Below are 17087 nucleotides of genomic sequence, written 5' to 3'. Positions count from 1 at the left end.
GGAGACAGTCCACCTGCTGAGGCAAGATCATGGTGGGACTGGGCTCCCTGAGAAGGCCCCGAAGAGCTACACAGTAAAGAGGAAATGGACCTGGCAGGAGACAGGGTCAGCCACTGGGAACAGAGTGAGGCTTTTTAGAAGGAGTATGGCAATGAATTCCTTGTAATAGAACTCTAAGGCTCAGAGTTCAGAAACCAGGATCCAAGATATGTCATGGCCATGGGTCTTCAGAGCCAAGCACCCCCTCTTGGACGACAATCTCTCTTGGAGAGATTCCCTGTTGGAAGCTTCTTAACCAACTGAGCCACCCAGGCGCCCTGTTATGTGAGACCAACCCAGCTCCCCCAGCCTTGGTGGTTAACTTCATCGCCAAGATCCTGGATCCCAGCAAAGAGATGAAGAAGGATATTCAGAAGAGCGGGGCACGGTAGGCTTGTTTTCCTCCAGAGCCGCTCAAGAGCAGGATGCTGCTGCCCTGAAGTCTCTTCACCCTTCTTGTTCGCTTTTGGGCTTTTCCAGCCTGAGCCCGCCTCTACCCAGTTTCTTAGACGTTCACTTGGTTTGCACTATTCTGTTCCTTTCTCCGCTCTCTGTCTCTCTCAGGGATATCATTATATGTACTCAGGACATCACTGGGGAGCTAAACAGTCACAATGTCGGTCTCATTTTTGAATCAGCATTGCAGCAAGGTTGCACAGCGGGAGCGGGTCAAAGGCCAGGATGGCGGGGATCCCTGTCAGGAGTAAGTGCTCCTTCCTGTCACCTGTCCTGGCTCCAGGGGGTCCACCGCGGATGTGTCAAGCGGTTTGGCAGAAAGTTAGCTGAAAAGCTACGTGGAGCCCTGTCAGCAGCCACTTGCTTCCAGCAGCTAATGTTCTACCGTCATCGGGCTTGCCTCTAGGTGGATTCTATTCCAAGCCTTCTGCACCCCGGCTGGTCTCCACCTTGGCGCCTGCGGGCAGCAGCAGCTCCTCTCACACCCCGTCACGAGGAACTTATCAGAGCACGTCGCTTCCAGTTCTCTAGTCACCGCTGGACCTCATACACAAGTTCCATGAACAGATGCTACCACTGCCCTCTGCTGAGGGACCGGGAACTGCTTCTGGAGGATCTCACTCAGGACCCAAGCAAAGGATCAGAAAATGCACAGCCCCGTGTCCCCCTTAGCCACTCCTGAGCACTGGTAGTGGCCCCGGCCCCTCCTGCACCAGCCCGCTCCTCCAGAACCCCCTTCTTCCTGAAGAGTCTGCCTCTTACCCACCAGGAGTCCATTCGCAGGGGGAAGCCTGATGACCCATACTGAGGGTGGCACTTGTAAGTCAAGGACTGCCCTCTCTCCTCATGCTGCTGCCGTCCTTCCCACCGGTGACCCAGACAGACTTTTCTACCTACCCTTCCTCGGGTATCCGGAAAACACTGGTCTTTAGGGGATCATTGCGGACTCTGCTTTTCCTCTTCTGAGCTACCTTCAGGGTCTAACCGTGGAGCCTCTTACGTCCTAGTCTGGCTGCGAGCACTTGGATGTTTCTTCTTGTTTCACAGAGTCTTCGTGCCAGGGAGCATTTTAGAAGTTATGCAACTTTATTCATCCTTGTGTTAGAAATGACGAGGATTCTGAGAGGCAACACAGGCACTGAGTGTCCCCTCTGGGCTAGCGAAGGGGGAAGACCCGATTCCTGTCCGAGTTTTCCAACCAGCTGGGAAGACTGGACACACATGTGAGAATCAAATAACAAAACAAGGTAGCACACAATTAAGGACTCAAATGAGTGGTACCAGGAAGCAATGCTGAAGGACGTTAGGTTCAGGAGGGATTAGCCTAGGGTGGACTTGACCGGCAGTGTTCACACATGTGATCAAGCTGAGCTCTGAATAATGACTAACATTTGAGGGAGGGCTTTCAGGGAAGAAAAACAAAACAAAACAGAAGTACAGTTGAAAAGAGCAAAACACGCCCAGGAGACAAAAGGGAGACCAATCTGTTAAAATAGAATTTGGTGACCAGGTGACTCTTAGCCAATAAGGTAACTTCAATAAACGGGAAAGCAGTGTGGCAGAAAGGAACAACATAACTCTGGAGCCAGACCTACCTCATTTTCAATCTCACTTACTAAATCTGTAACCTTAACCTCGCCAAGCCTCAGTTTCCTTTTCTGTAAAATGGGGGTAATAACATGGACCACATAATTGCTTTGTAGATAATGTTATATATAAAGCACAATGCCTTGGCACACAGTAAACACTCTTTAAAAGATTTATTTATTTAAGAGAGACAGAGAGTGTGCATACACTCATGAGTGGGGGGGCAGAGGGAGAGAGAGAGAGAGAATCTCAAGCAGACTTCCCACTGAGCGCAGAGCCTGACACAGGGCTCATCCCGGGACCCCAAGATCATGACCTGAGCTGAAATCAAGAGTCGGATGCTTAACCAACTTCTTTGGGAGGGTGCCAGCTAGTACTTACAGAAAAAAATATTTGATACACAAGGCCAATATCAAGTCCAGGAGTTCTGATGTTCCCAGTAGGGCAAATTAAATTAAAAACTTCTCAGGTTTTCTCATCTGTATCTCATATCTCATAAGCTTCTTGTATATTTTATTTCAGTTAGCTGTATATTAGTTGTCTTAAATTAGCTGTCTTAAAAATAATGTGTAAATTTCAATATCCTATGTAGAAACAGAAAAAAGTATTTACACAGATAAAAAACAAAAACAAAAACAAACCCACCCAGGTGCCCCAGTAAATACTTCTTTATATGATAGCTAGAATTCTTTTTTTTTTTTTAAGCTTTTATTTATTTATTTGAGAGAGAGAGACACAGCGAGAGAGGGAACACAAGCAGGGGGAGTGGGAGAGGGAGAAGCAGCCTTCCCGCTGAGCAGGGAGCCCGACAGGGGGCTCGATCCCAGGACCCTGGGATCACGACCTGAGCCGAAGGCAGACGCTTAACGACTGAGCCACCCAGGCACCCCGATAGCTAGAATTCTTAACAAAGTACCTATCACCGTGCCAAGCAGACCTTCACGGAATGATGGTTAGTGGTATCCTTTGGCACAGCCTGTGCTGACTGGACCCATAAGTAGGGCCGTATTTAGTACCACCATACCATGCTAGACACCTTAACACTTCATCACATTGAATATATTTAATATACATATTCCTCATTCAGTATCATTCTTGCAGAAATGTATCTGAAATGATATTTAAAGATTTACTTCTGAAATTGACTACAAGTACTTTGCAATTGGTACCGCTCCTTCTGCAACCGTAGTACTTGAGAATTCCTATAAAATGAGAAAATCTCACCTAAGATTGCTTTGCAATGTAGTAAATTTTTATGAGTGCCAAATTTCAAAATAAATGAAGTCAACTTTGTTACTGTGGTAACAGGTAAGTACATATTTTACAGTTGATTTTGAAGTTGACTTTTCCTTTATCGGAGCCTATATTGTTTTCTTCCCAGTCTCCGGTAGCATAGGCCCTTGAAAACTTCCCAAACCCTAGACATTGAGCTTCTAGTGCTTAATGGATAACAGGGCCCTGAGACTGTGGCAGTTGGGAAGAGTTATGACGAATGACTAGGATCAAACACATAATCGAAAGAACCCCTTTCCCAGGCCTGCCTGAGTGGGGTTGGCCAGCTGCAGGCTCAGCACTTACCTGAGGGAAAGCATGTTTGCAACTTAATTGGATTCAGGGCTTGCAAAGTCTGTGGTCAGTCATCTTGGTCAGCACGAATGTTCACGCCAGCCCTTGGCTCCCGCTGCCATCCCCACCGTCACTCCAAAGCCTGGAGGCTTGGGTCTGCAACTGTTTTTTGTTGTTGTTGTTGTTGTTGTTTTTAAGATTTTTTATTTATTTATTTGAGAGAGAGAGCACATGAGAGGGGGGAGGGTCAGAGGGAGAAGCAGACTCCCTGCCGAGCAGGGAGCCCGATGCGGGACTCGATCCCGGGACTCCAGGACCATGACCCGAGCCGAAGGCAGTCGCTTAACCAACTGAGCCACCCAGGCGCCCGGGTCTGCAACTGTTAATGAATAATCCCTTGGTGATCCTCCCAACCCCATGGGAGAGGTTCAGCTGAGGGCCTGCAAAAGAGAAATGACTTCCTGGATAAATATATATATATATATATATATATATTTTTTTTTTTTTTTGCTCCCTGGGGCCCAAGTCAACTGTTGGCTGGATAATGTTCTCCCGGGCTCAAAAATCAATGTTTTGTGAGCTTTGTGGGGAGGAGAGCATGAAGAGATCCCTGCTGTGGAAAAGGTGAGCTGTGTTGGTGAACCAGGCTCCACCCTGGTGGCAGAGGGACAAACATCTCAGCAGTTTCCCCTCTGGCAACGCAGATCCTAGGAGACTCAGGGATTTGTGCTTCTTTGAGGAGCATTTTATCTCAAGGCAGTGAAGTCACGCAAATCCCAGAGGTTGAGATGCTGGGTGGGGTCCAACACAGCCACACGGACCCGAGAAGCTGTAGCCCAGAGCAAGTGCCCCAACTGCAGTCACTTGCTTCGTCCCTTGACAACTGTTGCAATATCCCCTTACTGCCGGTATTATAACTTACTAAATATATACGTAGGGGCACCTGGGTGGTACTGTCGGTTGGGCGTCCGACTCTTGGTTTCGGCTCAGGTTGTAATCTCAGGGTGGTGAGACTGAGCCCTGCGTGGGGCTCTGCACTGGGTGTGGAGTCTGCCTGGGACTCTCTCCGCCCCACCTCTCAAATAAATAAATAAATCTTTAAAAGATATTTATATCTATATCTATATATAAATTTATAAAGATATATAGATCTATATATATAAATCTTTATATAGATATATAAATAAATATTTATATAGATATATAAAATAAATAGTTATAGAGATATATAAATAAATCTTTAAAAGATATATGTATATCTATATATATAAATTCTTTGGTTTTTTAAAATTGTTTTAAGTTTTATTTATGTATTTATTTTTAAGTAATTTCTACACCCAACGTGGGGCTTGATCTCATGACCCTGACATCATGACCCAAGCCAAAGGCAGACGCTTAACCAGCTGAGCCACCCAGGTGCCCCTTTTATTTTTTAATTATTATATTTTCTTTTTTTTTAAAAGATTTTTATTTATTTGACAGAGAGAGACAGTGAGAGAGGGAACACAAGCAGGGGGAGTGGGAGAGGGAGAAGCAGGCCTCCCGCGGAGCAAAGAGCCCGACGTGGGGCTCGATCCCAGGACCCTGGGACCATGACCTGAGCCGAAGGCAGACGCTTAACGACTGAGCCACCCAGGCGCCCCAATTATTATATTTTCTTAAGTAATCCCTACGCTCAACGTGGGGCTCAAACTCACGACCCTGAGCTCAAGAGTCGCATGGTCCACCGACTGAGCCAGCCAGGTGCCCCAGTGTCATCCAATTTTTAAAAATTCTATCCAGATATTGTTTTCAGGCAAAGACTCAGCCTGAGATCTGTGGCCTCTATTGGAAAGGGGGAGAAAGAATTTACCTCCTTGCTCTAATAACTTCCTCCTAAATGTTATCACAAGGATCAGAAGAGAATTATTGAAGGCAATGTTCATGCACCACCCAAGACTACAAACAGAGACACACTCACTGTGCCCTCCCCCTATGGGAACCATTTTCTCCCTCCCTTTTCAGCCTGGCACCACACCAAAGGGCTGGGTTGGAAGTCAGAAAGCTCCTGGCCCCAGCTCTGCCATTCATAGGTGGCCTCTTTCACGAACTCCGGCTCCTTCATCTGTACAATAAGGAATTGACTGAGATATGTCTAAGAACTCTTCCAGCTCTGACACTCTATCATTCCAAGACTTTCTCCAACAGGGAAAATGTCTGCCGCCGAAAAAACCCAAAACTACCATGCTGCTTGACCAGCTGGAGCAGTGACTCTCTTACTGGGAGCGACTGTTTTTCTAGCTTCAGTGAGCAACTAGGACACAGAACAGAAAGGAATCAGCCTCACTCCACAACCTTAATACTGACTCAGGAACGCCTGAGCTAGCCTGGGAGAGTGGAGTGTGGACCCTTAGCCCATTTTTCTTCCAAGATTCGTACCCTTGTGGCCTGAATTCTCAGTGTTTCAAACAAGAAACCTGGGAGTGTGAAAAGAACAGGGGCATTGGAAACCAAGAAGCGTTGATTAAAATCCTGAATCTGACTCTCTTTAGCTGTGTGGTGATGGGCAATTTCCTTAACTTGTCTGAGCCTCAGTTTGCTCATATATTAAAAAAAGTAGGGCGCCTGGGTGGCTCAGTTGGTTAAGCGACTGCCTTCGGCTCAGGTCATGATCCTGGAGTCCCGGGATCGAGTCCCGCATCGGGCTCCCTGCTCGGCGGGGAGTCTGCTTCTCCCTCTGACCCTCCTCCCTCTCATGCTCTCTGTCTCTCATTCTCTCTGTCTCAAATAAATAAAATCTTTAAAAAAAAAAAGTAATCATACTTGCCTCATAAAACTCTTATGAGGGACAAACAATATAAGTATTTACTGGGGGGCATAAAAAGGCACATTCTCTGCTGGGACTGAACCATAAAATGTCAGTGGTGGTCTTAAATGTCTGAGGCCATAGAAGCCCTGCAATAACTGCCTTAGGGTACGAAATTCTTGGAGGGGTGAGCAGGGCTCCCCCCGTGGTGTCGTACTCCTCCTCTGTGTCATTACTCCCCTATGAGAGATGCCACCTGTCAGACCCGCAGCGTAGCCTGTAAGGACAGCCATGAGAACTGGGCCACCTGGGCCAAGGGCCTGTGTCCTTTACATGCGAGCTTATCTCAGGGAGTGTCCAGACTGCTGTACAACGAGAAGCAGGTGACCACTCCTCACACCATGGCCTGTGTCCCTCCATGGCAGAAAAGGATGGCCTGGTTCCAGCTGGTATCAGCGGTCCCTGCGCACTTGGATAATACTATCTAAAGCCAGGTGCCCCCCCCCCCCCCCCCCTCCCCCCCCCACCCTCCGCACACCCCGCACATCGCTGCTGAATTGCCACCCTTGAGTTCTCGACTAATCCTTCCCCTCTTTGCAAATGCCGCTTCCCTCCCACACACCCAACTTCACATACTCTTAATTCCATGGGGGGTTTTATGGATGCTCCAAATGATGAGGACAGAGGAGTCATTCTCTTTAGCCCTTCACTGTCGCTTATTTGCTTTCTGAGTTTGATACTGTGTGGCCCTTCCAGGGTCAAGCACTGAGGATCTCAGCGAAGGTGGATCCAGGTTTTGTGGGGCCTAAGGTGTGTATAATTTTGGAGACCTTGTTAAAGAAAAGCAATATAAAATGGCAAATGCCAACCAAGTCAGGGCCTTGGGAGGGCTGTGTTTGGACAGTTCAGAGGGACCCAGGCCGGGAAGATTATCTAAGGAAGAAAGGCAGGAAGATCTGCCTGGGTTCCCTGTACCGGACCAAGGTGTCTTGTTTTGCTGCAATAAAAGACTCTGTTCTTCCCCACTGAGTGTGCGTTACTATCCTGGGGAAAGTATGGAGGTTTGGAAACCCCATCTTGCCTCTCAGGCATCAGCTTCACCTGCTCTGTGGGCAGGAGGGAGGGCAGCACCTTGAGCCAGCATGGGCTTGGAGGCCCAGCAGGGCCGGTCTCCCACCCACTTGAGAACTGCCTGGTGGTCCTCTCTCACTTAGGGGAAAGGAATGGGAGGAAGAGCACGTTGTGCCCCCAGATGCCAGTCAGATCTGAGGCCTGACCTCCACCCCTTTGTCTGTCCTCATGCCTCCTTGATACGACCCAGAGCAGGAACCTCAGATTTCTGAAGTGAGTCTCTCTCTCCCTGGGGAATTTCAGAATCAGGACCTTCCCAGAATGTTGACCTGGTCCCAATTAGTGCTTCTCTAACTATGAGGAAGGAGCAGTTTTGTAGGCAGTCTGCCACTGACCAATGCCTTCATAAAACACGATAAAGTGAATTACTAGAAAAATGAAATAGAGCATATACATATAGAAAACACAAGGCCGAATTTCTCATTCTTAGATTCAATTAACATAAAAGCACTCTACCAAACTGGCATAAAAGTGTCTCGATGCTTCCTCTCAGTTTCTATACTTTTCTTGTGAGACGCTCAGAGAAAAACATGCACATATTATACACATATGGGCACATAAATACTAACATGAGACCCACACATCCACATCCATACACACACACAGGGACACATATTCATACACGTGCACGTGTGTGGACAACACACACAAACACACATGGACACACACCAACACTCAACAGCGAAGCAGCCCCTCTCCTTCCCTCCACCAACTCTGCTTCCTTCCCATATTTAGAAGGAGATTTTCCTACACAGATTAGAGGTCCGAAGAAGCCAAGGGTGTTTGGGGAGACGTGAAGTGGCAGAGAAAGCAGAGAATCCAACAGTTCTGACGCCCAGCCCTCTTCCCTGCTTCCTAGAGAAAGAGAGTGAAGGCAGAGCTCCCCGTGACCTACCACACCCACACTGGCCCACCCCAAATATAGCACCCCCCCACCCCACCCCCGTAACATCCCAGCGTCCTGCCACACCACACTCTGCCCGTAACTATCGCTGTCTGGCCACCCTTCTGCTTCTAACCAAAGAAGAAGTGCTCGAAGTGAGAGAAAAACAACATTCTCCTACACCCCTGGCATCTCCCCAGTGTCGTGGGCAGCTCCACTTCCTCTGTCTGCACCTTAAGTGAGGGTGTTCCTCAGGGGCCTATTCTTAGCTCTTTTCTTCTCACAACAACACTCTCAAGAGGCACTTGATACACGCCCAGGGCTTCAAAGGCCACTTACCTGCTCCCAAGAGCATACCTCCATCCCCCATCTCCCAAATGCCAGGCCATCCACCTGCCCTTACCAGCCCCTTCCGTGGGGCTGCAAGCGTCTGAAGAAAAACACTCAGAACTGAGCTCATGATATGCCTGGCTTCCAAACTTGCCCCTCTTCCTGCAATCTCCCAGTCTTGGTTGGTGGAAACATCATACCCAATTATTCAAAGGCCTCGTCTAAGAGACACCTGTATGAACTCATTCTTTCTCGTTCCTTTGCTTCTCTGGTAATTCACCATCTATCCCAGGTACTGCCTTAAGAGGGCGCAAAAGTTCTTGGGTTTTCTTTTTTCCAAATATCCTGGGTTCCTGACGTATGCCCAACACACATGAGGGTTTGGAGGGGGCTGTGATTTGGAGTTAGACAAACACACCTAAGTTGTTGCAATCAAGGATTCGTTATCTAGCTTGGGAGGCAAGTGAAAACAATACCTTTGAAACACCATCTAACGATAACAGAAAGTACAATGATATAGAAAGTAGAGAAAGTATAGTGAAATAGATTCGAGAACAGTTTTGTCCCACCTCTCCTAGGCTTTCATTCATCCCAACTAAGCAAACCTATTCTCTGTTAAATACAAATCCTGTTACATGGGGCGCCTGGGTGGCTCAGTCAGTTAAGCGGCTGCCCTCGGCTCAGGTCCTGATCCCAGGGTCCTGGGATAGAGCCCCTCATCGGGCTCCCTGCTCAGCAGGAAGCCTGCTTCTCCCTCGCCCTCTGCCGCTGCCCTTGCTTGCGCTCTCTCTGTTAAATAGGTGAATGAAATCTTAAAAAAATAAAACAAAACAAAAAAACCCACAAATCCTGTTACATGTTTCCGGCATACCCCCAGGGCTATAACCAGTCAGGCACCACGACAAGAAATCAGACCATTCAATATCTGTAAGAGTGGTGGCCCCAGAAGCTGGAAAAGAGTGTGGAAAGAATTCAGAATAGACTAAATCCTTCAATAGATTAATTATATCCAAACAAGTTGTATAGCAACCTGGGTAGGAGTTTCTGACATCCGTGTGTGTAGGTTGAAGACTTAGATGAAGCGTAACTTGAACCTAAGGGGCCCTGGACTGTGGAACTGGCCCATTCAGAGAGCAATGATACAGCATCCATGGAAGAGTGCTCCGTGGGGCAGTTGGGGGCCTGAGAAGAGCTACCCAAGAGTCTTGGGACAAAATCTCTGCTGGGCCACTCAGAACATGTTTCCAAAAAGGTACTTGGGAAGGGGCTCCCCAGGCATCTAGGATGACACAGTTCTCTCTTAGTAGGTACGTTTGTTTTAACATCCAGAAAATTTTAAATTAAGGATAGAAATATTTAAAACAATCAAACACATAGCATTAATATGTTGTATTAAGAAATTTGTGCGTATTTGGTATTTTAGGTATTTGCAGTATTTTAAAAAATTTTTCATCTGTTACAGTAATTAATTGGCCTTACAATTCTAATTTAAAATGTGTAATTGGGGGGGCACCTGGGTGGCTCAGTCGGTTAAGTGTCTGCCTTCGGCTCAGGTCATGATCCAGGGTCCTGGGGTGGAGCCCCGCATCGGGCTCCCTGCTCAGTGGGGAGTCTTTTTCTCCTTTTGCCCCTCCCCCTGCTCCTGCTCCCTGTCCCTCTCTCTCTCTCAAATAAATGAATAAAACCTTAAAAAAAAAATAAAATGTGTAATTGGTTTAGATGTGTGATTTGTTTTGTTTTTAGATTTTATTTATTTATTTGACACAGAGAGAGAGAGGCACGTGCACAAGCAGGGGGAGCTGCAGGCAGAGGGAGAGGGAGAAGCAGGCTCCCCAGGCAGCAGGAAGCCCCATGTAGGGCTCAATGCGGAGCTTGATGCGGGGCTTGATGCGGGCTGGATCCCAGGCCCCTGGGATCATGACCTGAGCCAAAGACAGATGCTTAACCAACTGAGCCACTCAGGCACTCTAGATGTGTGATTTGAAGTAGAACTTTCCTTTAAAGTGGGCTTTGGAAAAAAAAAAACAAAAAAAACAATAAAGTGGGCTTTGGGAAAAAACTAAAAATAATAAAATAAAATTAGTTTGGAACATTGAAGGAAACAAGAATTGAATCACCATATTTATAAATTGTTTAGATTTTAGTGTTTTAGGTATTCAGGAATGCTTTGTTGGTTTGTCAGATTACTTCATAAGGACATGGAATATGTCAAATGTATAAAATATATTTTTTAATGTTTAAAATAGTCTTATTAACTACATTTATAAATAGTACCAAATCGTCATCAAATACAATCCTTTAAGTGATTATTAAAATGTACTTGTTTGTAAGTTAAACGTAAAAGCCTAAAGGGGCGCCTGACTGGCTCAGTTGGTAGAACATGAAACTCTTGATCTTGGGTTTGTGAGTTCAAGCCCCACATTGGGGGTAGAGTTTACTTAATACATACATACATACATAAAATTTAAAAAACCCATCAAGCCTTAGGGAAGAACTGGGCTTCTGATTTGCATCTTTCATATAGGGAACATAAATTCAAAATTCTTAAAAAATCAAGTTAGCCCTCTGAATATTTTTTCTGGGAACCAAAAGGACATTTTTAAAAATTCACATTGACACTACAAGACCAGCCAGTTCTCTGCACTGTTGGCATCGACACAATGAACAGTGAGCTTTGGTGATTGTATTTGCTGGTGTTCCCACATTTGCTGATTTTACCGAGCCCTCAGAAGGGAAGGTGGTCACTGATGACGACGCAGTGGCCCAGGCTCAAGCTCAAGGCCTCCTGCCGCAGTGGTGGCCCCAGCGCTGAACCCGGAACCGTGTCTCTCCTCACTGCCCTCCTGCCTCTACCTTGTGCTGTCTCCGGGTGGGTCATTCTGCTGACTTGCATTCTGGAGAAACTGCGAAAGGGGAGCAGGACTTCCGCAAGGCCAGCGTGGCACTGGCAGAGAAATTCAGCAAAATACCCTCCAAGAAAAAGTCAAACTCAGGGACTATGGCTGAGTCTTCATCCCCAATAGGGGCTTTTCCTCCCTGGCCAAGGCTGCAGTTTTAAGACTACATTTTACTAGGTAGGTGACTTTTAAAAAAACAAAACACAAAACCAACAGACTGTTAAGCAACTGGTTCCTTCAGTAAATCAGGCTGTTTGCCTGGAAGAGAGAGAGAGAGAAACACCCAGTATGTTCATGGTGAGGAGGTGAAGTTATATTGGTGGAATTAGGACTACTATATTCCAACAATTACAGGTACTCTGGGGACGAAACCTCCGCATTAAAAAAAAACAAAACAAAACCTAATTTTAAATACAAATATCCTTTGGCAGAATAAAAAAAACAAGACAACGTAACAATTACTTAGAATCAACTTAGGGGGCGCCTGGGTGGCTCAGATGGTTGAGCGTCTGCCTTCGGCTCAGGTCATGATCTCAGGGTCCTGGGATCGAGTCCCGCATCGGGCTCCCTGCTCCTTGGGAGCCTGCTTCTCTCTCTCTCTCTCTCTCTCTCTCTCTCTCTCATGAATAAATAAATAAAATCTTTAAAAAAAAAAAAGAATCAACTTAGGTACTGGGTTTGGCTTGGGAGCATTCGGAGGCATGGCACAGCATAGAGAGAAAGTTCTGGAATAAGAGGTCTTAAGAATGGGTGGAATATGGGCAGAGACCTGGAAGTAGACAATGAGCACAGAACAGGAGATGTCAAGGGGCGCCTGGGTGGCTCAGTCGTTAAGCGTCTGCTTTCGGCTCAGGTCATGATCCTGGGGTCCCGGGATCGAGTCCCACATCGAGCTCCCTGCTCCTCAGGGTGCCTGCTTCTCTTCTCCCTCTCCCACTCCCGCTGCTTGTGTTCCCTCTCTATCTCTCTCTCTGTCAAATAAATAAATAAAATCTTAAAAAAAAAAAAAAAGAACAGGAGATGTCAAGGAACTAGAGACAAATTTGAACCCACATGCTTAGCAGTTCTGAAGTTGGGGGTGGGGTAGAAGCCTGACGTCATGCTGTTGTAATTCCCAGATTGCGGGCTCCTGGAGGACTCTGCTGGGAGGCTGCCAGTGAGGGTTCCAGCTGCCTCTAGACATACCTGGCACACGTTAGGTCTTCATAAGTGTTTGTTTAACAAACTTTGTTTTCAGAGCAAAGGAAAGGGGCTAGGAAAATGCACAGACTGCAAATCTGGAAAGCTTATAAAACAATTTTTTTAAAACTCTCTCATGCTTAAAATTTCCCGGAAAGGAGGAATCTCTACCTGTGGAGGCAGCCTGCGCCATTTTCTGGCAGCTCTAAATATTCCAAATTGCCCTATATAGAAACTAATCTACATCTCTGTCACTGCAGCAACTCGCCGATGCCCAGTCACTGTGAGCCATTCAGAATAAATCCAATGCTTCTTCACACTCAATCTCTTAAGTGTTTTAAGGGAGTTTCGTGACCCTTGCCCTCCAAAGACTGCCTCGCCAGACAATAACAAGAGCTATAAAATGGCTCCTACTCTTTGATCCAATAATTCCACTTGGTAAAATATGCTAAATGGGAATAATTCAAATTGGGGAGGAATAAATGTATGCGTATCTGTTAATACTCTGTGAAACGGAGAAAAGTGAGAAATAATACGAACTCCTCAAAATTGAGAGCGACTAAACAGATGACGGGCAAGTGCTTAGTGATTTAACTGAAGCAGCAAGCTACCACTCCAGCTGAAGACAAATGTACAAAAAGTATATTGATGTATGGGAATGTGGACGGGCAATGCTCTGTGAAGAAACCAGAATATAAAACTCTGTTTTCAAATGAACTACAACTATGTAAAAGAATCTCTGGCCTGGCCCACCAATAAAGTCTGCAAGTGATTTTGGAAACCTTCCAGAACATCCTCTCCAAACCATGCCTCCTCCAGATTCACCTAGCCCCCCAGTGAAACTACAACGGATCCAGATGACATTCCACATTTGGTTTCTTTTTTTAAATTGAAGTATAAATGACATACAACATTATATTAGTTTCAGGTACACAACATAATGATCCCATACTTGTATTTATTGCAAAATGATCACAAGTCTAGTTCACAATCGCCACCAGAAATGTTACAAATTTTTTTTCTTGTGGTGAGAACTTTTAAGATCTACTCTTACCAACTTTCAAATATGCTATATAGTATTATTAACCATAGTCACCATGCTGCACATTATATCCCCATGACTTATTTATTTCATAACTGGAAGTTTGTACCTTTTGACCCCCTTCACCCATTTTGCCCACCCCCCACCTCTGGCAACCACCAGTCTGTTCTCGTAAGTGTGTGCTCCTGTGCTCCTGTGTGTGTGTGTATTTTAGATTCCACATATAAGTGAGATCATATGGTATTTGTCTATCTCTGACTTACTTCACTTAGCATAATGCCCCCAAGGTCCATCTGTGTTATAGCAAATGGCAAGATTTCATTTTTTATGACTGAATAATATATCATTTATATACCCACATGCCACGTTTTCTTTATTCATTTGTGCATTTGATGGACACTTAGGTTGTTTCTATACCCTGGCTCTTGTAAATAACACTACAATGAACGTAGGGGCACAGATATCTTTTCGAATTTGTGTTTTTGTTTTCTTCAAAGAAATACCCAGAAATGGAATTGCTGGATCATATGGTAATTCTATTCTTAATTGGACCTCCATACTGTGTTCCACAGTGGCTGCACCCCACATTTGGTTTTAATTCTGTCCTGTGTATTTTCCACATGCAAATATCAACCACAACCAAAGAACTTGTGAGGGCTAAGTCCAGGAAGAAAGCAAAGCTAAGCAGCAGACCCCAGGCATTGGGCCCCACTTGCTCCTACTTTCCACCTCTCACTTCTTCCCACCACTGTTCCTGTTCTATGGGGGTTTCTGCTTCCCTTACAGTTTTCAGCTGGATTAGGGATATCTTTTGGGACCTGGTCAGACATTATCTAGGATACAGCAGTGATGAAATAGACAAAGGTCCTCATCTTCATGGAGCTTATTTTCAAATGACATATGGTGGCGTGGGCAGGCCTATTATGAGAGACAGGACATAACTAAACAAGTACATAATCAAATAGAGATAAATCTATGAAGACAACAAAACAAAATAACATCATTAGGAGGGACGATGGGTGAGAGACCACTTTAGATCAGGTGGTCATGGAAGACATTTGAAAATACAACACTTTAGTAAAATCCCGAAGAATGAGAGTCAGCCCCTAGAATTGTGAAAGGGAGCATCCAGGTGGAAGGAAAAGAGAAGAAGAAGTCCCCAAATTAGGAATAAGCAAGGTATGCTTAAAGAACTGAAAGAAGGCCGGTAGTGGCTTCCCGCCTAAGGGGGGGGGGCTGAGAGAACGGGCTGGAGAGATAGGCAGGGGATCTGACTGGAGTTTGTTGTGGCTGTTTTAAGATTTAGTTATTTATTTTTAGAAAACGAGAGCACAGGTGCGAGAGGAGGGGCAGAGGGAGAGAGAAAGGGAGAGAGAACCTCAGGCAGACTCCCCACTGAGCGCAGAGCCCAACGCGGGGCTCGATCCCATGACCCCGAGATCATGACCTGAGCCGAAATCAAGAGTCAGACTCTCAACCGACTGAGCTACCCAGACACCCCTGACTGGAGTTTTTAGAAGATGCTCTGGGGAGGGTGCAGCTTCTTAGGAGGTAAGAGTAGAGTAGAGAAACCAGTATGGAAACTCATACACCACCACAGGCAAGATGGTGGTGGCAGTGTGGACTCTGATGACACGTAGCGCAGATAACAACTGAACACTTTTAAAGGAAGATTACCAATAAAATAAAGCCAAAACTAAGGGGGGGATTCAACAAAAAATAGAATTAACATATATTACTGTATAATACTGCACAGATTTCTTATCCTATAAATAACTAAGGCTTTGGCCCCAGTTTCCTTGGAAGACACAGGTAACAAGAACATGTTCTCTCAAGTCCATCCCTTCCTGTCTCTAAAACTCTCCTTTGTAGTCCTTCATTAATTCCCCTTGCCTTGAGGCATGGGACCAAAGCGGGGTCCTGGTCACTGCTATGCTCCAAGTGGACAAATAGTGAGCAGCCTACAGCCCCAACCCTACATGGAATAGCAATTGCATCTCTTGGTGCACAGAAACCAGGTAAAAAACATTACAGATCCAAATGTTTCTTCCACCCACCTTCTCTCGTGTTTGGATAACACTCCTTCCCTAGCAAAACCATATTGGAAATTTCTTGGGGATTATTTTAACTATTACTTATTCTAGAACAAATCTAGAAAAAAAAGATTTTTATTCTCGGACCCACGGGGACATATCTGTCACTTTTAGAAACTCTTTCAGCACTGGCTGTTACAAAAATAAACACTTTTTAACATGATGGTTAGGTGGTAGAAAAGGTGAGGTAGTGGGGCGCCTGGGTGGCTCAGTTGGTTAAGCCACTGCCTTCGGCTCAGGTCATGATCCTGGAGTCCCGGGATCGAGTCCCGGGATCGAGTCCCGCATCGGGCTCCCTGCTCGGCAGGGAGTCTGCTTCTCCCTCTGACCCTCCTCCCTCTCTTGCTCTCTGTCTCTCATTCTCTCTGTCTCAAATAAATAAATAAAATCTTTAAAAAAAAAAAAGAAAGAAAAGGTGAGGTAGTGTTCAAAGTGCTTCTTTTATGGACTCTGACAGCTTAGATGAAACCCTGTAACTTAGTAGTCGAGAGTGAAGGCTCTGGAGTCAGACTGCCTGGGCTCAAATCCTGGCTTTTCTACTTACTGTGTAGCTTCCAGCAAGTTACTTAACTTCAATAAGTCAGAATTTCATCTGTAAAATGGGAGTTTGGCAAGCTCCAAAGACTCTGAAATCGGTGAACTATGGTGAGGCCGGTTTGTGAATGCAAGAGAAGGCTTCTAAGCCTGGGCTGTTCCCAAGCTCCAATTCCTCCCCTATAATCTCTCCCCTTCACATCTCCCCAAAACACACTCATCAACATACAATCTATTGAACAGACACACACACACTCTTAGGTAAGAGCCTGCATTCTGGGAGAGAGGGTATTTAACCATTATAAGTATACATGTCACTTTACTTAATAAACCTTTCTCACTTAGTACAAATTAAAACGACTCCTGAAAAGGAGTAACTGGATCCCAGACCTTGCATCCAAACTCCATCCCCCTACAGGTTCAAAAACTTTCAGTGGCTCCCATTTCTCCATAGGAAAAAAAAAAAAATGATCCACTCCTTTTTTTTCCAGGAGTTCATGGACTCCTGGCACCAGCTCAATTTATATTCCACTTCCTAATTATAGGAACCTTGGATTCTACCAAC

This window comes from Neomonachus schauinslandi, chromosome 9 (assembly GCF_002201575.2).
Source record: "Neomonachus schauinslandi chromosome 9, ASM220157v2, whole genome shotgun sequence".
In the NCBI taxonomy this organism is placed as follows: domain Eukaryota; kingdom Metazoa; phylum Chordata; class Mammalia; order Carnivora; family Phocidae; genus Neomonachus; species Neomonachus schauinslandi.
Note: the sequence above shows the minus strand (reverse complement) of the source record.